Source organism: Lissotriton helveticus, chromosome 9 (assembly GCF_964261635.1).
Source record: "Lissotriton helveticus chromosome 9, aLisHel1.1, whole genome shotgun sequence".
Lineage (NCBI taxonomy): Eukaryota > Metazoa > Chordata > Amphibia > Caudata > Salamandridae > Lissotriton > Lissotriton helveticus.
Window position 1 is genome coordinate 288,306,612 of NC_136070.1, and position 27,321 is coordinate 288,333,932.

Below are 27,321 nucleotides of genomic sequence, written 5' to 3' on the forward strand. Positions count from 1 at the left end.
CCCGCCACTATTTGAACTGTCAAATACAGCAATAATCAGGGTTCAATGGAATCAGCAGGCCACTGGGCACTGGTGTCACTGAACCGGCTGCACCAATGAAAGCTACACCCGCTGGTTGACAGCTACCTTCGTGACAGGGATTGTGAGTGTGACAGGAATGGTGAAGTTGACAGGGCCGGGGCAGCTGACAGGGACTGAAGCTGTGCCAGGGATGGTTAGGGTGATATGGACTGGGAGTATGGCAGGGACCAGGGATGTGAATTTGACGAAGAGAGTGACTCATGAAGAAGGAGGCAGGGACTGGGATGGTGACAGCATGGAGAGGGTAACAGAAATTGGTAAGGTGATAAGGCTGTGAAGGGTGACAGGAACAGGACTGCGCCAGGTGTTGGGTGTATGAAAGAAGAGGGGGTGACAGGGATGGAGATGGTGACAGGGATGGGGAGTGGGACCCAGGTGTGGGTATGATAAGAAGTGGTATGATAACGAGGTCTAGTAAAGTGACAGGGATTGGGAGTGTAATTGGAACTGGGAGTGTGACATGGATGGAGGTTGACAGCAACTGTGAGGGTCACAGGTATGGGGAAATTACAGGATCTGGGAAGGTGACAAGTTGGCAGATGCGTAGCAAGGAGTGGGGCGACAGTGAGAGGGAGGATGACTTGGAAGGGGGAGATAGATAGGGTTAAAAGGGTCATTGTGCTATGAGGGTGACATGGATAAGAGGGCGACTGGGATGAGGATGACAATAGGGATTGAGAGTGTGTCAGTGACTAAGCGGGTGACAGGGTGACTGGGACAGTGCTATTGAGAGACAGGAATGTTGACTGTGATGGAAAGGGTGACAGTGTAAGGTAGTGTGAATAGATGAGGAGAGTTAAGGGATTAAAAGTGTGTGTGAGATGATGGGAATTGCAGGAGTGGAAAGGACTGGGAATATGACAGGGACAGAGAGGATGACAGAGGCCAGGTGACAATAAGATTGAAGGGATGTGCATATTTCTAGGACGAGGAGTGTGAGAGATATAGGGAGGATGGAAAGGAAGGTGACAGGAATAGAGAGGGTGACAAGGCCTGGGAGGGTGACATGGATGGAGTGGCACAGACATGGATGAGTGAAACAGGGCTTGGGATTGCAACAAGGAATGGTGAACTGAAAGTGATATCTAAGTGAGTACGGTCCTGCCTCTCTATGCTACCCCATTGCAGTCTCCCATATTTTCTAAGTGCGACGTCTTCTCTGAGAAGCAGGCGCAGTGACAGCTGGGACTCCACCAATGCTAAATATACCTATCCCTATCACAAGGCCCATGACCCACTATTCTGCCATCCCATTCATTATTCACCTCAGAAGCTACCTTGCCACCTGCTCGCTCACCACTGTTCCTATCCCATTCTTTACCCACCCACCGACAGTCCCACCTTCATTACTAGCCATATTTCATACAATGGACCAGGTACTTAGATGAAGGGGGCTCTGCGCACCAACGTGTATTTGGAATGTATTCTGCAGTGGTTATGTTGAAGTGGTGCTTCTAGGCAAAAGGGTGACCTGTACAACCCCTTAACAATGCACTGTGCCAAGCACATACATATAAATTTGTGAGGAGAAAAACCTGAGCACACACAAACTTCCCCAGACCCGGATCAGCAGCAAACTGCGAGCAAGAGAGCACTACAGCAGAGGGCAGTGCCGGCTACTTTCGCCCATTGTGGCTTTATCGTGAAATACTCGGAAATGGCTATTACCTTTTAATTCACGACGGATTCAATTACAGCTAGAAACATTATTTAATATTACCGTTTGTACTGCCCTTGCTGTTTCTGGTGCATGGAATTCACTGTGATTCCTTTAACTATTGATTAATAATTATACATTTGATCGGCGTGCCTCACTAGAAGACATATTCACCCGGACTGGGTTGGAATTATCACCAGTCGTGGGGGACGATACACTCTTTCTATTTGGTGACAGCCCTGAATATTTGGAGTGCATTCCACTCCAATGAAACACGTGTCGGCTGGCGCAATAAATCTTATTGCTGCACTTACCAACTGTCCCTCGTTGATGTTATATAATCAGGATCAAAGACTTTTTCATTGAAAATTGTACCAAGTTTGTGTGTGCTCAGGTTTTTCTCCTCACTTATTTACTAGCCATCCGCTTCATATGCCCCTGCAACCACCTCAGTAACTATCCACCTGCCCTCAAATACCACTTTGACAAAAACATTCATGGGCGGATTTATGAAGGCCTTGCGCCGCCGGTGCGTCACATTTTCCCATGTTAAAAATGACGCACCGGCGGCGCAAGGCCTTCATAAATCTGCCCCTCAGTGTTAACTGTTTTTGTTGAGGTAAGGCATATTTTGTGATTATTTTCTCTTCATTAAGGTTGCCCAAAAGACAGTGCATTTTCGATTTTCAGAGCTTTCCTTGTTTTTTCTGTTTATTAGATCCTAACCTACCCTAGCAGTAGATTGCATTGAAGAAGCATTTGGTGTAAGTTCCCGGTAGAGGAAAAAGCCTGCCATTTTTGCCAAAAGTAACTATATAAATGTATTGGATTATTTGAAAGGAGAGTGGATGATAGCTTTCCTCTTATGAACAAAAGGTCTTGAGGCCAAAGAACTCTCGGAATAGGAGATTTAGAAGTGATGCCTGGTGCGGTTGTTGGGATCAGATGTTGTATTGGGAGATGGTTAGCACTAGAAAAGGCAAATGTTCATTTGTTCCTCTATCAGCGACTGTCCACCTCAAGCCTTTCAATGGGCACACAGAAAATTGTGACAGGATGTCCCCACACATCACTAGGGGCCATATGTAGGTAGCTTAATACCGGTCGGTAACGGCCGAAAATCGGAAAATTTGCAGTTACCGACCGGTATTTAGCTTTTTCCAATGTAGGTGGCTGGATTTAAGGATTCAGTAATTTACTGATTCAGTAATTTAAGGAATCAGTAAATTACCGAATCCTTAAAATACCGAATCGGTAAATTACCGAATCCTTAAATCCTATGTAGGGAGCACTCAAGTGAGTGCATTTTTGATTTAAGGATTCGTTATTTACCACCAACTACAAGTTGGTGGTAAATATCGAAAACCTTTAAAAAAGCAATTTTGTGCTTTTTTTAAAAGTGCCATGTGGCAGACATGCATGCCCTTAGGGCATGTATGTGTTCCACATGCGCACACATGCAGAATCCAGGGGTGCAACAGGGTGTCAATGTTACACCCTGCCACCCTTGAATATGTTCCCCCTATTATCGATTCGGTATTTACCGAATCGGTAATAGTGAATGGCTTCTAATTCATTCCTATGGGCCTCCAGGCCCATAGGAATGAATAGGAATTACCGAATCAGTAAATACCAAATTGGTAATACCGAATATTACCGAATCGGTAAAAATTACTGAATTTTTACCTACATACTATTTACCGATTCTTAAATACCGAATCGGTAAAATTAGATATTTAAGAATCGGTAAATAGAGATTACCTACATATGGCCCATAGTGTCATATTTCAGAATACAACTCTCCTCGCTCTTAAAAACACTGTTTGATGAAGAGCGGGCCTACACTTTATAGTAAAGGATGCACTTCTAACTATTCAACCCATGATATCAATATTTAAAAACCAATCTGATAAATCAGACTACCTTTTAATTTGAGTGAGCTGTCACTTGGTATTAAAAACCAGTGTGGAGACTAAGGGCACCAAAACCCTATCCCCATTTAGACTGTTAACATGTTTCTACCTCTTGGCTCACAAGAATCACAGGACGGAACAGCTATCCTGCCTGCACACATCCTGGGTCCCGTTGGAACAAGCAATTCTTTATTTATTTTTTCAATTGTTGGGGAGGACGGTGTGTGCCCCCCCTTCCTGAGTTTTTATAGGCCCTGGCCACCCCATGCCCCCAAGACCTTTACAGGCCAAGAGACCCCATTCCCTAAGTCTGTTTTAAGGGGAGGGGTGCTTACCGCCCCCTTTTCAAACCAATACTGCCCCTGGGGATACCATCCCCTGGGTCAGTTTTCTTTTTAAGGGGTGGGGGCCTGCACCTCTCTCCCGAGCCAATACGTGCATTGGGGACCTATTACTTCGGGACCCTAGGTGGATGCCCAGATGCCCACCCAGAAAGTTACCCATAACACAGAAGTTTAGGGGCCACAAGACCCCTCCCCTTTAATTTATGCATGGCCCTGTGGTCTGTGGGCCTCCTAGGAGTTTGGGGAGGGGACCATGTGCATTTTAGCATAAATATTTAAATGTTCCGAGTCCTGGCCCACCCTGGGGAAGGGGAGGTGAGTGGGGGGGGGGGGGTTAGTTCGGGAGCCTGCATTTTAAAAACATTTTTGCAGTAGATTAGCGGATCTACCACAGATCTGTGACAAAATTAAAAATATATATGTTGAGCCCACGGTGAGTCTATTTGGGACTGCCACACAAAGCCGAGAGGGATAGGGTATGCCTACAATGCCCTTTCTATCTTTTTTAATGCTTGTTGTTGATGTGATGGCAGCCAATCAGAACTTATCTTGAGATCTTTAAACGGATTTACACCAAATCACAAAAAGCACGCTATCTGGACAAAAGATCTAGCTCTGTGCCAAATTTGGTGTATATCTGTTCAGCGGTTTTGGCTATATCTGTGTCTAATTTGCCCATGGAAAAATGATTACATTTTAAGACCCCCTTTTTCTCAGCCCCTGCTTGACGGATCACCCCAAAACTTTCCAGGAAGGAGCTGAGGAATGACACTTTTTTCAGAGAGCTTCATGGAGATTTGTCAAATGGCATTAAAGTTCTTTGGAAAAGGAAAAATTATTTTCCTATGGATATGAGGTCCTAACTATAACTTCCCAGTGGCGATCTATCATAAATATTTGTAAAGGAAGGTCATTTTAGGGGCTTTTGTGGGTCAGGGGTGGGTAAAGGAAATAAAGAGTAATTTTTATGGTTTGGGACAGGTAGTAGTAAAGGGAGATAAGGGTAATTTTAGGATTGGAAGTGGGCAGTGCTAATGGGAGGTAAGGGTAATTTTTAGAGCTCAGGGATAGGCAGCGGTAAAGAGAGATAACGGTCATTTTAGGATTTAGCGATTGGTATTTGTTAGAAATGGGATTTCTGGTTGGCTAAGGCTTGCCCCAAAGCCAGGCTGAAATCACCACTCTAGTCAGGGCTTGGGAGTTACACGCCAAAGATAACCCCTGCTCATCCCCTTGGTTGCTTGGCACGAGCAGTCAGGTTTATCCCGGAGGCAATGTGTAAAGCATTTGCGCACGCACACAACAACAACATCCCAGGCACACTAAAAATGGAACTCCACACAAGGTTATATAAAAATAGCCTTTGTATTCTCATAACACATTAGAATAGTAAACACATAACATACACTGTGCCAACTGGCACTGGGCAATATTTACAAGGGATTATGTACACCTGAAAGGGCCACATGGACCACTGTCAGAACTATCACAAAGTGAACTTAGTAAAAGTAAATCAGATCATAAACGTTCAACCAGTAACCACTGGTAATCACTGTGCTCCACCACAACCTGTAACATAAACTACATTATGCACAGTCACATCATGCGCAAATTCCATTCTGCGCCAACCTCACCAGCATAAACACATTACGCAATCTCCTCACTAGTCTAAACAAATTAGACCCTACCTCCTAAGTATAACTCACATTAGGAGCGTACCTCACACAGTGAAACATAATCTCACTAGCATAACCACATGAAATGCAAAGGAACCTCATAATCATAAACCATATGTAGAGGTATCAAACAGGATGCGTAAAACATACTAAATGCATTAAATTTCCTAGCACCACATCACATGAGCACATCAATCACATTAGGGCCTTGCACCCTATACATCTACCAGTCCCCCTGGCCAACTGGCCATCTCAAATAGTGGGCTCAAATGCCCTTTGTCCACAAAGTCAGGGCTGCTGCCTAGGCAGCGAAGGTCAAGGGTGTGCCACTGCGCAAACCTAAACGTTGCAGCTGCCCACTACTTGCTGGGCAGCTGGGAACAATAACAAGGGGCCTAAACTATGCAGCTGGCACTAAGTGCTGCACAGCTGTGGAAGGCCTGGCACCACTGTGCCACTTCTGTCCCTCTCAGGGACTCTTTTAAGAATTGCGCCTAAACAGTGCAGCTGCCCACTACTTGCTGACCACTACTTGCTGGGCAGCTGTAGAAGGTAGAATGTGGCATGGGCTCTCACTGGCCCTTGACATGACTGTGCCCCATGTTGGAGCCATCTGGGCTCTAGAACAAATACTGCGGGTGGTGGAGCCATCTGGCTCTGAAAATAATCTGTCCCTGTGGAGCACACTGGCTCCGTAGATACTTAGCCAAACGCTGGAGCCCTCAGGCTCGGGGAACAACTGGGGGACCTGGAACTGCCCCTGGGCCACTCTGGCCCTTTAAGAAATGAATGCCCCAGTTGGTGGAGAGGCACACTGACAGACGGGGCCACTCTAACTTGGTGCCTTGCACTGGCACCACAAAACTCCATCTGCTCCCCAGTGCCGCAGTCGGCACAAACAAAAACACCTATGGAGTCCCCCAGCCATTCTTAACTTATCGGGCTGCTCGCTGGGGACTCATCTCCATAGGGCAGCAGCACTTCTCCTGCGGGGCTTCCCAGGACACCTGGGAGCCCCGCACTGCCATTGGTGGCCTCGGCTGCCGTCTTCAATTCACTCGGGCCCCCTCCTGGGACCCAGGGCTCTCTTCCAACCGGCAGCAACCTCGGGGCTCTCCCCTCCGCATGGGAACCCCACGTCGGCACGCTGCAACGCCACTTCCGCTTCTGTCCAGTGGCACCGCCCACAACCAGGCGGGCCGCGGGCGTGGCGGCAATCTCGGCTGCATTTGAGGGGTAGGCTCCCTCGGATTTTGAAAACACATCGCGGGGTGGGCACCCGCTCTTCTTGTAAATAACACCAAGGCAAATAGCGCACGCATTATTAAATAAACATAGGCACCTCCATCACGTGGGGTGGCACCCTCAATTTCGGCATGACGGGGGGTAATCCCTATGAGAGGGGTTCCCTCTCCAGGGGCTGCAGCGCCGCGCTGCATGGCCCATGCTCCTCCTCAGCTGGGCAAATCACAAGCACAAATAAAGCGCTCCTCCTGGCAATCAAAGCGCTGTGCTGTAGAGAAAATAAAGCACTCCCAGGGCGCTACAGCAGAAAGGTCCTGTAGGAAGAAGAAATATAGTGCTCCCAAGGCGCTAGATAACAGAGACAGGTCGCTGGGTCCATGGCATTAAGGGAATCAAAACAGCTCCCAGCAAGGAAAATCCTTTAGGCATCCAGGGGCAGGGCAGGGACCAGGGAGGCAAGCCTTCCCTTGGGCCCCAGCAGCAGCACGCCCCTGGTAGTTTCAAGTAAAAAAAAACAAGAACATCTTCATGGGGTCACAGCCCCTTATTTATACAGCTAAATCCTTTGTTCTCAAAGGTGCAGGCAAGGGGAGAACCAGATACAACTGGTTCTGGAGCACTTTGTTTTGCTCAGCTCCCCTCTCTATCCACAGGACAGGTCAGGGACATCAGACGCACCACATGGGGTGGAGCCAGCATTGTGGAGGGAAGGCACAGCCACATTCAGGTCCCAGGTGCAACTCATACCTCCCATCTACATGCAGATTTCCCTATTTACCACTGGGCAGACCCATCCTGGCTCCTGGAGCCAAGCACACCAGCCAGACCCTGTCAATCACAAGCCAGACAGATAATTCACATCAGGCAGGCAGACACTGCTCACAGAAATGCGAACTTCTAAAAGTGGCACTTCTCCACTAGCCACAATCAATCAGCGCACACCATTGTGCAGCATTTATTCTCACGAGTTCGCACATACTAAACTCGCCCCTGCACTCCTCTCACACCAGGAACTACCAGGGGCACACATATCCCCCATGCATTCCTATCGGTGGGCAGGCCAGTCTCACCACACATACAGCACACGCACTTTACACTGGACCACAGTGGCCTAAAATCACCAACACCAGGTTACAGAAACAGGCTAGGAGAATGCAAAAAGTTTCGGGGTGAACCTGCCAAAAGGGCCAAGTCCAACAGTATTGATAAAGGGAAGTAAGGGCACATTTAGGGTTTAGGGTTGAGTTGTTGTAAAGGGATATAAGGGAACATTTGGGGGATTTAGGGGTCAGCAGTGGTAAAGGGAGACCCATGTACATTTAGGATTTTAGGTGTGAGTAATAGTAAAGGGAGGTATGGAATATTTTAGGGTTAAGGGCTGGGTAGTGGTAAAGCAAGGTTAGTAGTAATTTAGGAAAGTGGGAGTTTATCTATCTACCTGTCTATCTATCTATCTATCTATCTATCTATCTATCTATCTATCTATCTATCTATCTATCTATCTATCTATCTATCTATCTATCTATCTACACATACATATTTACCAGCACTCACTTCTTCATCACCTTCTGAAAAGAAGTACACCGACAACGGCTGCAGTGGTTTCAGGCGCTTTATTTACATGGAGATATGCTGGCAAAAGGCTCACCAGATCCTTGATCATGGGAAAGTCTCTCCCTTTTTTAAAATGACCACATGTTTGAAAAGGCCGGTCGTATTTCTCTTTCACAGTGCGCAATTGAAAACAGTCAATCTTTTCCACGTATGTAAAGTTGCGTAATTCCAAATGCCAATCAATACCAAACAGCTACTGTCCCTTTTCACAATCCATTTAGTTCCTGATTTGAGCTTCTATAAACTGTAAAGAAAACTTTCAATGGGGGCTCATATTTGCCAACATCCTAAGTAGCTGCATCGGCTGCCGATTAAGGAGAGAGTACAGTTTAACGAGCTCATGTTGGCCCACAGAGCATTCTATCAGGTGGGTCTTCGGTACTTGGCCGATAGGATTACTCCATCTTATCGGTACGAATCCTTTGCTCCTCTGATGCTGTACTGGCTGTAGCCCCATGAATAAAGAAGAAGAAATGGGGTGCACCGCCTTCTTCTTTCTCGCTGCCCGAGCATGCAATGCCCTCCCCGTTCATCTTCTAGCTATGAAAAATGTACTCTCTTTCAAACACAACCCTAAAACCTGGCTGTTTGAATCAGCGTATCAGTAACTGTTTCGGTTGCATGTGGTCAGCACGTCTGTCAGTGCTGGGACGCTCTTTGAGTAGCTGCGAACTCTACATTACCTTTGATTAATTGATTGATCTGTGTATGCCCTGCACCTACCTCCCCCCTAGAAGCCTTGGACTACTCAACCCTCAAAACCAGGGAGAATAAAATGCTGATGGGGTTGTACTTGGCCCTAATGCTCAGTATCCTCAATAGGTCAGACCCTGGGACAGCAGAAGCAAAAGGTCTCAAATCTCATGGTTGGGCCCTGTCGCCCCTGCCTACCATGTGGCCTTCTCAAAGGGGTTCTGTCAGCTTCAGATGTTGAAAGTGTATCATATGACTGTTCATTCACACTAAATAATAAGAATGAATGCTTTAGCTTAGCTTTCACATATAAAGATTTTAGTGTTTAAAAAGGTACACATTAACTTTCAAACTGTGCTTTTAATGGAGAAGCACAGGTATGTAGGCATCAATGCTGTAAATAGAATATTGAGAATAAATCAGAGGGAATCCCTTCTACCTATTTGGTATTTGCAAACGTGTCAGAAGAAGAGTACATTAGCAATCCTCATTAAATTTGGTGAAGACTCATCCAGGTGCAATTTAGTGGATATAATAACTAGAATATATGGCACAAAATGCTTTACTTTTATTGTTTTTATGCAATGTAATAACAGATATTAGAATTGTACAGTTTATGAATGGGGCTCTTTTGTAGATAGCGCTGATGTGTGTCTCTTTCATGAGACGTGGGCCCGTACCGTGCAACACCGGACTGGTTTTGCGGCTTTCCGTGTGCCGGCTGCCTGGGGAGGGAAAGGCCGCCCCTCTTGGGGCCTGATTATTTGGGTTGGTATCCATCTTGGCTGTAGTGTCAAAACTATAGAAACCCATTCTAGAGACATCCAATGTGTAGTTCTCACCGGGCCTAATGCTTCCAAACTTTGCATTAGTCAATGTTTACTCTCGACCATTCGGCATAAGTAATGAGTCTACTACCATTGAGGGCCTAGCCCTTTTCATTCCCACCATCCCGAGTGACACTCGCTTGGTGGTCGGCGGTGATTTTAACTGTCACTTCGAATCCCTAAGAGGCTTAAATGATGAAGTGCTGACTTCAGAGGACGATCATTGGTCGATACCCTTATCCCAGGTCCCACCACCTAAGGCTTGGACGCCGTTGGCGATTCAAATCACGGCACTCACCCTAAATAATTCTTTAAGAGCATGTAATGGCCAAACTCTTTCGGACATTTCACCTAAATGTACTTATAAAAAGCCTGGACACATGTCTCTTATTGATTACATTTTAGTTGAAACAAGGTTATGGCCACTTGTCAATGATTTTACTGTTTCTGATAGAGCAGGTAGTGATCATAACACACTAATTTTAGATTTGGGCTTACTATACAGCAGTAGCAAGGGCTCTTCAGCCTCCGGTGCCAATGATGACACTCTTATTGTTTCCAACGACAGACGTAGTGTCAAATGGTAAAATTTATTGGAACATCCAGATCAATTAGGGAAACTGTACAGCCTTGCAATCCCCTTATTTACGGAGGTTCTGACATTAATTAATTAACCTCCATCGTCGGAGTATTTCAGTAAATTGGAATCTCTCCACGATGATTTACTGAGAAATCTGGGCGAGATTCTTAATCCCCGGGTGTCGGGAAGAGTAAAAAAGGCGCCCCCTCACTCCTGGTATAATTCTACATGCAGGAAGGCCAAATCTGAGCTACTGCTGCAGTCAAAGAGAATAATAGACCGGCTATCAAAATCTTGAGGACACACTATAAACATTTGATTAAATGTGCTAAGACAGAGTGGGACGAAGAGAAATGGCCCAACCTATAATTGGCGCTGGCAAATAAAGACCCACGTCAATTCTGGCCCGTTATCAATAATGGATGCACTGCGCCAAAGGCAGCTATTGAATCGAATATAGCCCCAGAGGCCTGGGAAGGACACTATCAGGCGTTATACTCTACGCAGGGCCTCCCTGAGTGTACAGAGGAACCGTTCACTCTCCCCACTCTGCCGGTGGACATGGAGGTGATAGAGTTCACGGGCCTGGAATTTGTAATGCTATCTCGAAATTGCTTCAGGGAAAGCCCCAGGGTTGGACAAATTACCAGGGGACCTTTTCAAACATGAGCTCAAAATCTGGGGCCCATATCTCCAGATATTGTTCAACGCTGTCATGAATCGCATGTCGGTCCCATGTACTTGGTTGGGCGCAGAGATAGTGCCCATATTTAAGAAGGGCTCTCCTCTGCTCCCCACCAACTACCGACCGATTAGTCTTATTGATGTCCCTCAAAAGATCTTTGCAAGGCTCATCTTGGACGGGTTGCAGGACTGGATCGATGAGTCTGCAATCCTTAGTCCCTACCAGGCAGGGTTCAGAAAGAACACCTCCACCGTCTACCAAATTTTCCCTCTACAATTATTGTATTGGAAAACGCTGAGAATAGAGGGTGGCAGCCTCTATATGGTGTTCGTGGACCTCCGTTCAGCTTTTGATCTTGTTCCTCGGGGGAAACTCTGGGCTGTTCTTACTGACCTTGGCGTTCCTACATACCTCCTGATCATATTGATTAGGTTGCACGAGGCTAATTTTGGCCAAGTCAGATGAAGGATTCAAAATTAATCTATCGGGCTATACTTACCAATAGCCCATATACGTTTTTCAGTAATAATAATTCAGTCGGCAATGGAGAAGGTTCAATCGTTTATTCAATCAAATACAAGCCCTGGCAGGGGAGCCTCAGTCTACACGACCCTCGAAGGTGCGCAGAGGAGACTGACTACATGTTCAAAATACAAATCATATATACGTTTCATGCGTTCAAGATGACACCCTACAAGGAAAAATACAACTTGTCAGTACGCCAAGAGGAATACCCATATAAGGCATAATTGATGTGCTGTAGCCTAGGCCTAAGCTATTCCGGGGGCAGGTCAGTAAGGTGTCTCCTTGTCTATCTGTAGCCCAGGGAGTACAGGAACGGGCTCTGCTAGAATGTGCGCATCCCACAAGAAGGGCAGATGTGACCTTGGGTTTCCTTGAGCTACCGGCTAACAACTATAGTAGGCAGCTTGGCTGCCGTCGTGGTTTCGAGCAGAACAGCGTAATCACGTGATTTCAGGGAAACAGTACTTGCACATAGAAAAACGAAACAAAATGGCTCCGGTTATACCAATAGGAGCAAACAAGTCAAAAGTGAATCATTGGTTAATAGGCGATCATAGTGCACTCTAACTAAACGATTATATGACTACGAGGTTATATTGAATATGTTAGGCCAATAATGTGTGTTATCAAATTTCGATCCCAACAGACAGCCCTTTTGGCCTACTATAGCCAATATAACTAAATTTACTCCACGAAAACTCCTTCATCGATCTGCATGAGGTCTGACACTTCCTTTTGGATCATCTGCTTCTCGGCTTTGACTTGACGAGAAAAGTTCAAAGCAGATGTTATCCTGGCTGCACAAAATGAGCAGCAGGCCGGGCCACATTGGAGACACAGGCAACACATAAATATCACTCCAAAAGCTCCGGCAAGCACCATAAATATCTTCCAACCCCAAGTAGCTAAAAGACCCCAGAACCAACTGCTAAGGGACCAGGTGCCGTTATCCACATGTGCTTCGCTGGCTAATCGAAGTAGTTTTGGTATAGCAAGACGAATGGTAGGGGCTGAATCAGGAAAAAACACACAGCAAGAGCTGACGATCACACGACAGGCTCCTCCCCTATCTGCGAGGATGACGTCAAGAACCATCCGGTTCTGAAGCGAAACAAGCCTCGTCGCCTGAATCTCCACAGTGATGTTAGTTAAGATCCCAGTGGTGGTCTGGACCACGTTCTCAACTATTCGGGACAAGCGTCTAATACTACGGCTTTTAAATATAGGTCCCCAAAAGGGGGTGAGACCCTTGGCGAAATCCTCAAATTGCTGCAGGGAGGTGTCTGTTTGATCAGTACTGTCAGTATCAAAGCTCCTAATATTCCGGCTAATTACTACCCCTTTTTGAACTAACTGATGAGTTCTATGATAATCGGGCGGAGCAATATACACAGGAGGGTAAAGGAACGAGAGATAGCAACTTCCTGCCCATCCCCGTGGGAGCCATGTGTATGCATTCTCACCACATAGGAAATATACATCTGGTGTAGTAATCATAGGTGGGGTACTATATACCTGTAGAGTGTAGGTATAATTACATCTACTCTTTCCTACCTTAACATGGCCTCGACCCTGTATGCAGAAGGGAGAGGTAGTATTGATAATGGGGATTGGCAATGCTTTGTCATTCGTAACATTTAGTTCTTTAAAATGCTGAAAATACATAGTGTCATTAAAAAGTTCAAAATCCTGCATTTCCTCCATTAACCACATAATATTTTTGTAATCAGTATACACATTCATGCAAGCATTGGGGTCCAAAGAACCCTCTCCGCCATTTCCTTCAGCATCAAATCCTTGATGCCCTTCTATATATTTCAAAATGGCCTCATAATCTTTTTCAGTATATATATCTTAGGTTCGGCTACATAATGTGAATACATCAAAGACAGCAATTGGAACCAGGCTTCACAGCTAGCTAAATAAGACATTGGTAAGGAGATGAAGAGTTCGTGCTGGTGCATCACTGAGGGAGGTAACCCACATACCCAACAATTTGTTTTGTTTGTGGTGCTATGAGTCTGATGCAACATTTCAATAAAGGCGTTTTCATATAGGTTTCTCTATGTCTTGCCTTATGAGGGGGCAAAGAATAGAAAATATGCTCTTCCGGGGCAACAGTAGTTCCTAACAGCTTCTGTACTGGTTGCTGAAACTCTAAGTATACAAATACACACATCATAATTACTGTAAAGATAACAATAAAAGCGACGAATGCCACCTTCACTCTGGTGGACCATCCGGAAAACAAATGCATATTATCAACATATCGCCGAGGGGCTAATGGCCTTTCATCTTCCATTGCGAATTGAGCAAAAGGAAACATGCTCTCTATAAGTCCGGATCTAACTCGGTCCCTCTCTATAAGTCCAAAAACTATCTTTGTATCCACAAATCACGCACACCACCAGAGGGGATCTTCTTTCCTGTGTCCGTTTAGAGCCTCACAGACAGACTCTTATCAAAAGGAAAAGATGACAAGCGACTTCCGTCGTCCTGCAGACCAACCGCGGCCCTCAACTCAGTCTTTCTTTCTGAACAGAGCTACTTAGCACAGTGTCCCAAGCTCTCAACGGGTTCAGTCCAGTGTCTCGCTCAGTACCCCAGTGCGTCTATCCAATGTTTCTCAAATGAAGTCTTTCCCTAATTCCTTCCACGAGAGACTGGGGTACTGCGCTGTTTTAGGGGCTGCAGGTCGTATTTACAGCGACCCGGTTGCTCCTGGTCAGAGAACAACTCGGTTGCAAGGGCATCAGATGCATCCGAACCCTGTGATGCACCAGAAACAACGGCCTCCGCTGATTGAGCCGCCGCCCTGTCACCTGAGGGCAACGCTTCACTTGGCTGTCCCTCTTCTCGGGCTTCTGAAAAAGGTACAAGGCTCTGAAGCGACTCTCCTTCTTGGCTTGGAATTCCTTCGCGGTTTTGCAAATCAAAGGGCAAAGGGAGCGGGAGGCGCTTCAGGTGGCTGGCATGGATCCAATGCTTGCGTCCATGCACCTTCACAGCCGACCTCGTAGCGAGTATGATCTGGTAGATGTCAGACCACTTCGGTTCCAAACTCGATTTCCATTGATAATTCTTCACCAGAACCCACTGGCCGGGTTCCAATCGATGTCCAGGACCCTCTGGTAGCGGCCGCAATGTCTCGGATACCTGTTGATGAATAGAACGCAGATCTTTAGTCAAGGCATATAAATAGTCTGTCATCAAAGGATAATCAATATCTCTAAAGGACCTGGGCCTAGGGACTCCCCACACATTGGCAGGACGGCCAAAGATTATCTCGTAGGGTGATAACCCCGTTCTTGTGTGTGGTGTTGTTCTCAGAGACAATAATGCTAAAGGGAGGGCATCAGGCCATCTCAATCCGGTACTAGCACAGACTTTGGCCATCTTCAGTTTCAATATACCATTATATTTTTCGACTAGACCAGCTGACTGGGGATGCCTGGCTACATGAAATTTCTGTCTAATTTGTAAACCATCACAAACACTCTGAACCAGCAAAGAATTGAAATGTGTCCCGTTATCAGACCAGATAATCCGGGGCAAACAATATCGGGGGAAATATTCTTTCACCAAAGCTTTGGCGGTTGCAATAGCAGTGGCTTTTTTGGTGGGGTAGGCTTCAACCCATTTACTGAAAGCACAAACCACCACCAATACATATTTCAAGTTGTTCACTCTTTCCATTTGGATATAATCGATTTGTATAACTTCAAATGGCAGAGATGGAGGTGCAAAATTTCCACTCAGGACAGATTCTCTACCTCCTGAATTGTAACGCAAACACACAGGGCAATACTTAACCACATGTACTGCAGTTTTGGGAATATTTGGGTTATTCCAGACTGGGTCTAATACTGCACAAATACCTTTTGCTCCTATGTGTGCTGGACCATGAGCCATGGTCACTACAGCATATACCAATGCATTAGGAAGTAACCAACGCTGCTTCTCAGTTCGATCTATCCAACATTCATTCTAATCCAGTTGTCCCACTTCCCATTCCCATCTCTGTGCCTCGTCTAGGGTAGCTTCTTTCTGTAACTCTTTTACGCTCTCAATGGTATTATCAAACACAGATGTTTCCGCCACCCACCGGGCTGAAGCACTAGGGAACATGGGAGTCATCTTAGTTTGCGCTGTTTCCTTAGCTACTGAGTCAGCATAAGCATTTCCTTGTCCCGTAGAATCAATGATTTTCTGATGAGCACTGCATTTGATGATGGCAACTTTATCTGGTAGTGTCAAGGCAAAAACCAAACGGTCAATTAAAGGACCATGTTGAATTTTCTGGCCATGTGTGGTATAGAAACCCCTTTCCCTCCACAGCCTCCCAAAACTATGGGCAACGCCGAAGGCCTACTGGCTGTCTGTGTAAATATTTACTCTCAGGCCTTTACTGATCTCACAAGCTCGTAACAAAGCTATTAGTTCAGCTGCCTGGGCTGAGTGATGTGAAATCCTAGCGGTTTCCACCACCGTTTTTAGGGTCGTAATAGCATACGCAGCTGTGGCAGTACCATCTGGTAATTTAAAACAAGAACCATCAACATACAGCTCTCCTTGGGGCTCTGGTAAAGGGGTGTCGGTTAGATCTACACGCCCTTTTGTTTCTTCTTCAGTTCTAAATATGCAATCATGGATATCATCCTTTTTATCATTGGAAGGGAGAGGCAATAATGTTGCTGGATTCAGTGTAGAACATCTTTTAATCGTAATGTGGGGTGCAAACAATGTTAATTTGTATCCTGTTAAACGAGCACTCGTAAGGTGCTGGGTCTTGGTTCTATTTAACAGAATATCCACAGCATGGGGTACCATGACTGTGAGCTCTGTATTCAAAACTATACCTTCTGATTGCCGGATGGCCACCGCTACCGCCGCAGTGGCCCTCAGAAAACTGGGAAGGACTTGTGCGATCATGTCTAGTACTGATGAAAAGAAAGCACAGGGTCTCTGTTTTCCGCCAAAACCCTGTGTTAATACTGAAAGGGAACAACCATCCACCTCGTGCACATAGAGTGAAAAAGGCTTCCGGTAATCCGGGGTACCCAAGACAGGTGCGGAACACAAAGCAGATTTCAAAGAGTCAAAGGCTTCTTGGCGTTCATCCGTCCAGGGTAGGGGTTCATGCACATCTTTGGTAGTCAAATACAACAAGGGTTTAGAGAGGAGTGAATAGTTAGGAATCCATTGGCGACAGTAAGAGGTTATGCCAAGAAAAGCAGGGACATCACGTTGAGTACGAGGTATCAGACATATTAGTAATTACAGATATTCGTTCTGGTGTTAGTCGTCTCCCCGCTTTCGACAGTAAGTGGCCAAGGTATGCCACTTCCTGTCGACAATATTGAAATTTAGAGAGGGAGACTTTATTTCCTTTATCAGCCAAATGATGTAACAATTTCACAGTTGCTTCTTTGCAGCCTTCCTCTGTATCAGAGGCCACCAAAATATCGTCCACATACTGGATAATTGCATTACCCGTGGGCAAAATTAATTCATCCAGGACTGCCTTCAAAGCCTGGCTATATATGCTAGTACTTTTTATATAGCCTTGGGGTGAACGTGTAAATCTAAAGCTTCGGCCTCCTAATGAGAATCCAAAGATATGTCTGCTATCAGGGTGAATCGGAATGCTAAAGAAAGCATTCTTTAAATCTATTACAGAAAAATATCGGGCAGTAGGGGGAATCATTGTAAGAATCGCCGTAATATCCGGTACCACTGGGTATTGAGGGACTACTATTTTATTGACCGCTCAAAGGTCAATTACAAAACGATATGCAGACTTATAATCAGGGGCACCATCAATTGGTGTCTTTTTCAGAATCGGCAACATTGGACTATTACAAACATTAGCAGCTGTTTCTTCCACCACCCCCTTGTCGATGAGGTCACGGATGATATGCAACAAGGCCTGTTCATCTTCCGGTGAAATCTTATACTGGGGAATGCGTGGCATCTGTGCATTTGGTTTCAATGTTATTGACACAGGGGCTATTCTTAACAGACCAACATCGGTGTCCCCTGTCGCCCACAGTGTCCGAGGAATGGTAGAGAATTCAGGGGGCAGGGTCTCATTTTTAGCAAAGTATTGAGTCTCTTTCACAGGTGGATTCTGCATTGTCAGAAAAACGCCATCAGGGGAGCAATAAATACGTGCATGTAATTTCTTCAAGATGTCTAACCCTAAGAGATTTTCACCACAATTAGAAGTTAGAAGAAAGGGGGTATGCATGGAGATGGGACCTATCTTAAAAGGCAGAGGTTTTGAAACGGGGCTCACTACCGGTATTCCAGAGAATCCTACTGATATGTTATTTTGGCCAGACAGAGCTGCCCCTGGGACCAGTGTATGGGCGACTGAACTACTCATCGCCCCAGTATCCACTAAAAACTTCCCTGATGTACCCAACAGTTCTCCTTTTACATAAGGTCCCTCTTGGTCAACTGGTACTGTAATATGGCCCCCGCTCTGTCCTTGGCTGTCTCATGCATAATCCCGTTCATCATACCTGTCATCCTGATAAGTCTCATTGTAGGATTGTCTGTTTTGAGGGTCATCAAAATGATTCTTACGAGAACCTTCATGTTGTGACTCCTCCCTTCTCATGCTATTGCGATCTATGTTCCCTCGACCTCTCCCTCATCCTCTACTAGGTCCATTCCTTGCCGACAACAGAGGGCAGTCCGCCCTCCAATGACCTTCTTCTTTACAATAGGAACATTGGTTTATCCCAATATTCGGAGGGCCTCCTCTACCTCTTCCGGTCATCTGGCCTCTCTGAAATGTGCCTCGCACTCCCCGTCCTGAATTCTGCCCTCTACTGACTTGTTGCAATAGTACTCTTGTTTTTAGATCTTTAGACTTTTTCTCTGATTTTTCCTTACTCTCATTTTCGCCATGCTCATAATATTGGGCCATACTAAGAAAAACGGATGGTGCAGCCGTAGTCCACGTGCTTTCAGCTGATTGGAGACAGTCATTACCTCCGGGAGCAGATTTGTAACAAATCTATTTACAAACAATCGAATTCCTCCTTCTGTGGAGAGGTCCTGGCCACTGAAATCTCTGAAAACTTTCTCAAACCGAGTAAAGAAATCAGACACACTTTCATCCTTTTTCTGTTTACACGCTGTCAATTTATCCCAGTCTATTTTCCTAGGAGGGAGAAGAGTCTTCATGTATGTAACAATTTTATCGGGTACTGCTAATATTTCATCCCAGGGTTTTTCACCTGGCTTTCGTTCCTAATCCCAATTCTTTAATTAATCCCACGTTCCTCCTAATTCAGGGACATGGTCCGTATCATGCATCTGTCTCCAAATATCCACCGGAATCAGGAGACCAAAAAATAGCTCGATATCAGCTATAGTCATGATGGCGGAATTGGCGACTTCGGCCAATTCTTTATAATAAGCTGTAGGGTTTTTACGGGGGTCAGGGAGCTGGGCTTTTAGCACAAGGACCTCACTTAGTTTCCAAGGGGTATAGACCCATTGTTCCTGAAGTCTAGCGTCCACTCGTGCTCTGGTGACATTGCCCCCGTTATCCTTTATTTCAGGTAGTTCCGGAAGAAAAGAGGATGCACCTCTCTCATGGGGTGCTGTGCTCCCCATTCGGCACTCTTTCAAAGCATTCGTTCCCGATAAAGCAAAAGCGTCGTCACATTCTGATACACTTCCTCAATTTGGAGATGAAATTTATGAGCATGATCCCTGATATCACGCAGTATTTGAGGAGGTAATCCTTCCTCAAAACACTGTTCCCATAATGAAATCAATCGGATCGCCATACTCTCTAGAGCCAGCTGCTGTGCAACGGGTTCAAAATCCTTCATAGTACTCCAAATATCCTCTAAAGTATAAATAGGGTTCCGCATCCACTGGGATGCCTGAATTATAATAGCTCTCCTTTCCTCCTGTCCCAACAACGACCGAGTGAAAGCTCACTGATCACTCAAGTCAGACAACGGTCGCTTGGGCGTGGCACCCAGACTAATTGCATTTCGGAGATCTAAAGTAGTCTGAGTCGGAGGGGAGAGAAATACAGGGTGCAAGGGAGAAGGGACAGCCACGTCCGGCTGAAGGGATATTAAGGGTGAGGTAGTTGGTCGAAGAGAAGGAGGGGAAAACGGAACATCAGGTCCCGACCTGCCAACGGAGGCCGTGGCGACCACCCCCGTCTGCGGTTTGGCGGCCGAGACGGCTCCCGTCTGATCAACTCGTACCACAGGCACAGCCGGATACAAGCCTTGTGGGGCGTAAGGAGGAGGTGGTCAGGCTTCCAGCAATTCTTCTAATTCATCTCCTGTCTCTGGTCTAGCCACATAGCTTTTATCAGTCTCTAACCGAAACTGCCTATCCATTCGTTCAATATTTTTTTCCACCTTCTCCTTATCATACGCCACTGCTTTCTGAGTGACTGTCTGACCTGATTTCACTTTCCCCAGCTTCTCTTCTCGAATTCATCGTCTTTTTGCTTCCTTCAACCATAAGTTCAAGGAATCAAACATTGACTGACGACTTTTCTTCATAAATAATTTATTCTGTATATAATTGATCTTTTTCTCATCAAAAGACCCCGTAAGAGGCCATTGTAAATCCGAATTATCTTTTGTATATTTGTTCCAAAGAGTATTGAATAAAATCGGCTGTAAACCATGTTTGACATACATATCGAAACTGGGGCTGCCCTCGGGAGGGGCTGGCTTTCTTTCTTCTAGCCTTGTACCTCGCCGACAACAACACCCAAAACATATTTTGCTAAAACAAGACATTATGATAATTCTTACACGTTTTGTCTACACAAATTCGCAAAACACATACCTATTTGGACACGTCCCTTCTCACCGCTCACTCATACACTCTTCATTCAATCATCACAATAAAGTGCTGTAAAACAGTACAAGGCAAATACTTCTCGAAAACTTTTCTATGCAAATGACGTCATCCAATACGAACAGAGCCCGTCGACTCCTGTTCGGGGAATCGATTCAAAAGAATTCCAGACCAACAAAATCTTACCAAAGGGAACAGTCGTCAGACTGTTCAGAGAGCATCTGATAGGCGAACCACGAACTCTCTCACAGACCATCCCATGGTCCTGTTCTGGTTGGGCCGGGCATCTGGACACGTCTCCAGAACCCTAGCTTACCCAGTTGCTCCAAGGGCTTTCCCGGAGAGAATTCGGCCGAGCGAGCAACACCGTACTCCGCTAAGGCATCAGATGTAGTCTCAATTATTCACCAAACAAGTCCGTGGGGTCTCTACCCGTGCAGCCCCTTCGCCGCAACAGTAGATCCCCAGATTCCCTCGTGGTCCGGCTTCCCCGGCCACCTCCAAACAAAAACAGTTAACTGTTATCCAAAAAAGAAGCACTTCCTCTGAGTGAGTCTTATCCAATTCGATCTCAAATATCACTCACCTGGTGCACTCAGGTCGATTGCAAATTCTCCACTGCTGACACCTAGACAGACCGACACAGTCTGTTCTTCTCTCGGGTTAAGCCCGTAGGACTCCGGCGTAGGGTCTTCAGTAGCTGGGAGGGATACTGGGCTCGAGAGTGGAACGGCTTGTTTTCATACCACAAACGGGTGTCTCAAATCAGGATCCTCTTTCTGTCCACCCCCTCGGCCAGAATTCCTCCTTTGTCCCGTCACCCCTGTTTACAGGAGGGGACCACCCTATCGCGGAGTCCCGGCGGAGTCGCCAACTGAAGGATTCAAAATTAATCTATCGGGCTATACTTACCAATAGCCCATATACGTTTATCAGTAATAATAATTCAGTCGGCAATGGAGAAGGTTCAATCGTTTATTCAATCAAATACAAGCCCTGGCAGGGGAGCCTCAGTCTACACGACCCTCGAAGGTGCGCAGAGGAGACTGACTACATGTTCAAAATACAAAGCATATATACGTTTCATGCGTTCAAGATGACACCCTACAAGGAAAAATACAACTTGTCAGTACGCCAAGAGGAATACCCATATAAGGCATAATTGATGTGCTGGTAGCCTAGGCCTAAGCTATTCCGGGGACAGGTCAGTAAGGTGTCTCCTTGTCTATCTGTAGCCCGGGGAGTACAGGAACGGGCTCTGCTAGAATGTGCGCATCTCACAAGAAGGGCAGATGTGACCTTGGGTTTCCTTGAGCTACCGGCTAACAACTATAGTAGGCAGCTTGGCTGCCGTCGTGGTTTCGAGCAGAACAGCGTAATCACGTGATTTCAGGGAAACAGTACTTGCACATAGAGAAATGAAACAAAATCGCTCCGGTTATACCAATAGGTTCAAACAAGTCAAAAGTGAATCATTGGTTAATAGGCGATCATAGTGCACTCTAACTAAACGATTATATGACTACGAGGTTATATTGAATATGTTAGGCCAATAACGTGTGTTAGCAAATTTCGATCCCAACACAGATGTGGAAAAAATGGTAAGCTTTCATCCAGATTTCCAGTAAGTAGGGGGTAAGACAGGGTTGCGTACTTGCTGTTTTGCCTCTACGTTAACGGGGTAATTGGCCACCTTAACGGAATCCAGAACAATGATGCCCCTAAGTTGGCAGGCAACAGGGTCCCAGCGATCATGTTCGCTGACGACACCCTTTTGCTCTCCAAATCCCCAATGGGTGTTCAGCGAATTTGGATGGCTTTCAGGAGTGCTGCATAGCAAGAGGTTTGGAGATCAATACTTCAAAAACTTCATGATCTTTAATCCACAAAGAACCTCACGTCCAAACCCAAGTTTAGGGGAAAGTATGCTAGAGAGGGTAAACATTTTTGACTACTTGGGGGTGACTTTAAATGAAAACCTGACATGGGGACCCCAGCAGATAAAGTCACAACTCAAATTAGCACAACTCTCTGGCGGAATTCTTAGGCTCTCCAACAAGTCCACTATTAAACCTGTGAGACCACCATTAGAGGTTTACAAAACACGAGCCAGGGGAGCTATCATGTATGGGGGAGAACTCTGGGGATTCTGTAACAGGTCTGAAATCACCAAAACTGAATATAAATTTCTAAGAGGATTGTTGGCCTTACCATCTAGTTCCACACTGCTTCCTCTTAGGTTGGATTTGGGAATTAGACCTATTGATGAAGAGTTAGCCCTAAAACCCCAGAGATTTTGGCATAGGCTCTGGGTTACCCCGGAGCTTACACATTACGGAGAGGAACTCAAGGACATTTTGACTACCACAGGCTCAGGCAACTTTCCCTGGCTCGCCTATATAAGAAAGGAATTCATCAGGCTAGAGATTCCTGAATTGTGGTCAGATCCAGAGAATGGTTGCAGACGACTGTCTCGCACTCAATTAACACATATATTCAGTGCAGACAGACAGAATGCTGCATTATCCAACTCCCACTTAGGTTCAATCACTGTTTCCTTTTTGCAAAATAAAGACTCCTACTTATTTGAGCAGTTCCTCGATGACATATACCCTGTGTTAGCAAAAAAATATATCTTCAGTGGAGACATGGTGTACTTCCACTGCAAGCTTTTACTAGCAGGTGGTCAGCCTCTACTCCGAAAAACTGTCCGGCCTGTGGATGTGACACTGAAAGTGAAATACACGTGTTGTTTTTTTGCCCAGGGTATTGCAAGGCCTGGAACTATTGGATTGTTCCCCTATGTAAAAACTTAGCTTTCAAACAATGCTCTCATGCATTTAGAATATTCAAAACCAACACAACTGGCCCGACTGTATGTGCTGTTTCAAAATTTCTGGCTGCCATGTTGCATAAGCGCAGGCTCCTAATTGCCCGAACTTAAGCACAGTTTGCCTATGGTTTCATACTGTCATTTTATCCGGTTTTAAATCATTTATGAAATGTATTTATTTTCTTAACTATTTTACGCTTTTTCTTGTGTCGAGCTTATATGAACTGTTTTTATCTTGAGGATCAATCTGCTGCTATATGTACTATTTTTTACTGTTATCTACTGCACTGTTTTTATGTACTACTGCTGTTTTCTTTTATGGCATCTGCCGAAATAAAGATTCTTCGTATCGATACTCAATGTGCTAAACTGCAGAAGATTCACAGGCTGTGCCCTTCTGCCTTGTAGGGTTTTTGACCCATCATCAAATGGGCCTTGCAGAGCATGGCTAATCACCCATCCAGGTGCTGAGAAACCTGGTGCTGGGAGGGTTCCGGTGAAAAGCCATGTATTGAGTCCTTTCCTGATTTCCAGAAGAGAGGATGAGGTCCAGAGGTGAAGTGGGACATCGTTCCAGGACTTTTAGAGCTAGGTAGGAGAAAGAGCACCCTCCACTGTTGCTTCGGTGGATACAGGTGGTGTGAGAGAGGGAGACGTAGGCGGAGCACAGGTGTATGGATTTAGGTGTAGGTGGAAGTTCAGCCTATTTAGCCGACTTTTATGGATATCTCAAATGCTTGGGAGGGCATAGCCATGATCAATGGTTTGTTGCCTATGTGAAAATGAAATGGAAATCGAATATCACTTACTAGTTGTTTAACGTTTTAAATAAATGAGGAGTATTTATACTATAGCAATTGCTAGTAATAACAGCAGTGGAATATTTGACAGAGCATTAAGACTTTTAATGAATGATAATGATAAGGTCCTAATACAGAAGCCTAAATGCCTTTGCATCTGCCATACATCCATATTTAAACAGAGCCTACCTTTAATCTGCAACATGATTGCTCTATACCACCTTGCCAGAAATGGTTGGTCTATTTCTACCAACTTCCTGGTGCTACATACAATTTGTAAGATGTGAGCAGGATGTCGTTCTTTATCTCATGAGCTTAAAAAATAGTAAATTAAAGAAACGCAATACAAATAAAATAAATAAAAGGGCAATAATGAATTACTTTGAGGCTTAAGCATTCATTTTAAAGATCAATATGCACTTTTCATAAGTGTAGGTTAAATGTTTATTAAGCATAAAAAATAGTGGTTTTAAATAGATTCAGATCTATCTTATGTTCGTACATTATGTAAGTGCCTAATATGCCATACATAAAATATGTACATGTTCAGCTTGGAATACAAGTTCAAGTGTATTTTTTTCCTAAATACTATCCTATTTCTTCCAGCACCCATAATTTTTGCCTGTTTGGGGAGGCGTAACTTGCAACCCCACAAAGATGAAATTGTTATTCAGAAATGCCAAGCCTCTCTGGGGGATTATGGCAGATTAAACCACTAACAATCTGTTTTTAGGACAGTCATGGTACTGAAACAGCACTGGGGGAGGACTTTCTTGCCACATCTACTGAATTGGAGCTGTTCCTGCTGATAATGTTAGACTTGACAGCATCTTTTGATACTGTTAATCTTTTATTGTTCCATGGACTTTGTAACGCTGTTGTTGGCCCTCCCAACAAATACTCTCCTTGTTTGACTCATTTCGTCATGATCAGGTCCATTGTGTGGAATTAGGAATTGTTTTCTCCTCAACCGAGGCAGCAACTTATGAAATCTCTTGGTGTGCCACTCTTTTTTGTTTGCTTTTTAATATTTCCAAGCACCACAGCTTTAATTGATACATAGCTAAAGTCTTAACTTTCATTCCTATCTCGATGATTCCCAGATCTACCTTTGGGCATCAAAAACCTTTTAGGACATTAATGTATATATTAACAGCATATAATGACCAATTGTATAAATCTTACTAGCCTAAACCTTAATGCTTCCAAGATGGATGTCAACCTCTTAGGGTTTTGTGAGGATTCTGGGTTGAGAGTTCCCAGAGCAATCATACATTACTGAGCCCCATTAGTGTCAACTGAATATATTTGTCAACTGGAAATCCAGACATCAGCAACACAATTAATAATAAGTTATTCTTCAATCTGGGCAAAATTACAAATATGTACAAAAGGCCAAGTGGAACACACAATGGGAGCACCCCAAGTTCCTAGCAAACTTCACGAGGTGCACACTAAATGAAGGTCATTAAAACTGTTGGACTTGATTCTTTTGGCAGGTTCACCCCTGCTATTTTTGATATAACCTTGTGTGGAGTTCCACCACCACCATGGTGCAAGGGTGTCTGCATTGGTGCTAGGCAGCTTTTTTAGTGCCGGTGCAGGGGTGAGCACAGGAATGTGCCGTATTCTTGCTAATTGTTCTGCATTCTGTCCATCAACTGTTATTTTCGTATTCTTGCTAATATGGCACATCACAGAGCTTTGAAAATCCCTCACCTCGGTGCAGCAAAATTGCTTGAGCCACCGGGCTGCGCCATTTTCATGTAAATATGCCCCATAAGTTGTTGTCTTTCTCCAAAGCGAAGAACTAATGGGGAGCCTGCTGCTGTTCCATAGGGCCACCGGACAATGTTCTGTGGTGCTCCTGACCTTCTTGGGACATCCTAAGAAAACATTAAGCACATTTCTAGCCCACGTAGAGGTTTAAGGAGTGTTTCTTCTGCCCTCAGCTGCCTCAATGATGCAGGCACAATAGACCAGGTAATATTTTCCTTTTCCTTTTTTGTCAGACTTTTGATGCACCCACCTTGCGGAGTGTCCATGACATAAAACATGGGCTCCTGCCATCTCGGAATACCTGCACCCTTGGTACTGTGTGAGTCCACCCAAAACTTGAATTCCTTGAGTGCTGGAAAGTGGAGACAGCTTGTCTTGCTCCTTTAACCTACCTGCATTCTTGCAGGCTGCTAGTTTTCTGGTGTGGAAGTGAGGATTTAGTTCAGAGGCATGCAACCATGCTTATGTGCCGAAGGGGTGACCTCTTCTTTTGGGCCATACTAGTCAGGACCAAGGGCTAATTGACCTGCTGGATACATGATAGGTGGTCCCCGTCACCACTAGTCTTGGAGTAATTTATTGAATATACACAGGCTCGTACACAAGTCCCTAGGGGACCCAACTTTTTACCGGCTCCCTGGGGTGATACATACATCTCATTTGTGATTTCTCTATACTTTGGGTACCACTCTATGGGCAACTGCTGCAAGGTTGCTTCTTTTTTTAATACCCCAGGTCCCTCTGGGCCAAATTAGATGTGGTTTGCTTCTGTAAGCTCCTGTGAATGTGTTCCTCCAGCAAACGGGTTTGTTCTTGAAGAGCCTACTGACTCTCAAAATGTCATTTGGTGAAAGCTTGGTGGCTCTTTCACCTTTCATTTGCCTCTAACACAATAAAGGTGATGGGATAAATGCTTGCAAATAATCAAAACCTTTGGCAATCACTTTGGGTAGCATGTGAACCCATTGTTCTTTGCTCCTCTAGACATAGGCCTGCCTTAGGTAATACAATACTGACCTTATTCCTCATAGGAAAAGTCCACCTTGAACTGACAGACAAAGACCCCGTGTAGAAAGGGACATAAGCGAATCCAAACCACGCTCAGCCTTGTTAGACCTTGTGTGGTATAGCTTGGATCCTATGGCACAGTGAGCAGGGGACAATGCCTGGGCATTTAGGGTGTTAAATCAAACGCACAAAAGGTGATAGGAAGAAT

The 27,321-nt window shown here is 45.2% G+C and overlaps 1 long non-coding RNA gene across 1 annotated transcript in view; it reads right to left on the reverse strand.

The window, feature by feature from the left end:
* Nucleotides 1-11,864: 11,864 nt before the first annotated feature.
* Nucleotides 11,865-27,321, reverse strand: part of LOC144781261 (uncharacterized) — a 33,234-nt gene continuing 17,777 nt past the window's right edge. Inside the window, exon 3 of the long non-coding RNA XR_013600924.1 lies at nucleotides 11,865-14,996. This is a non-coding gene — a long non-coding RNA (uncharacterized LOC144781261). The remainder of the gene's footprint in view (nucleotides 14,997-27,321) is intronic.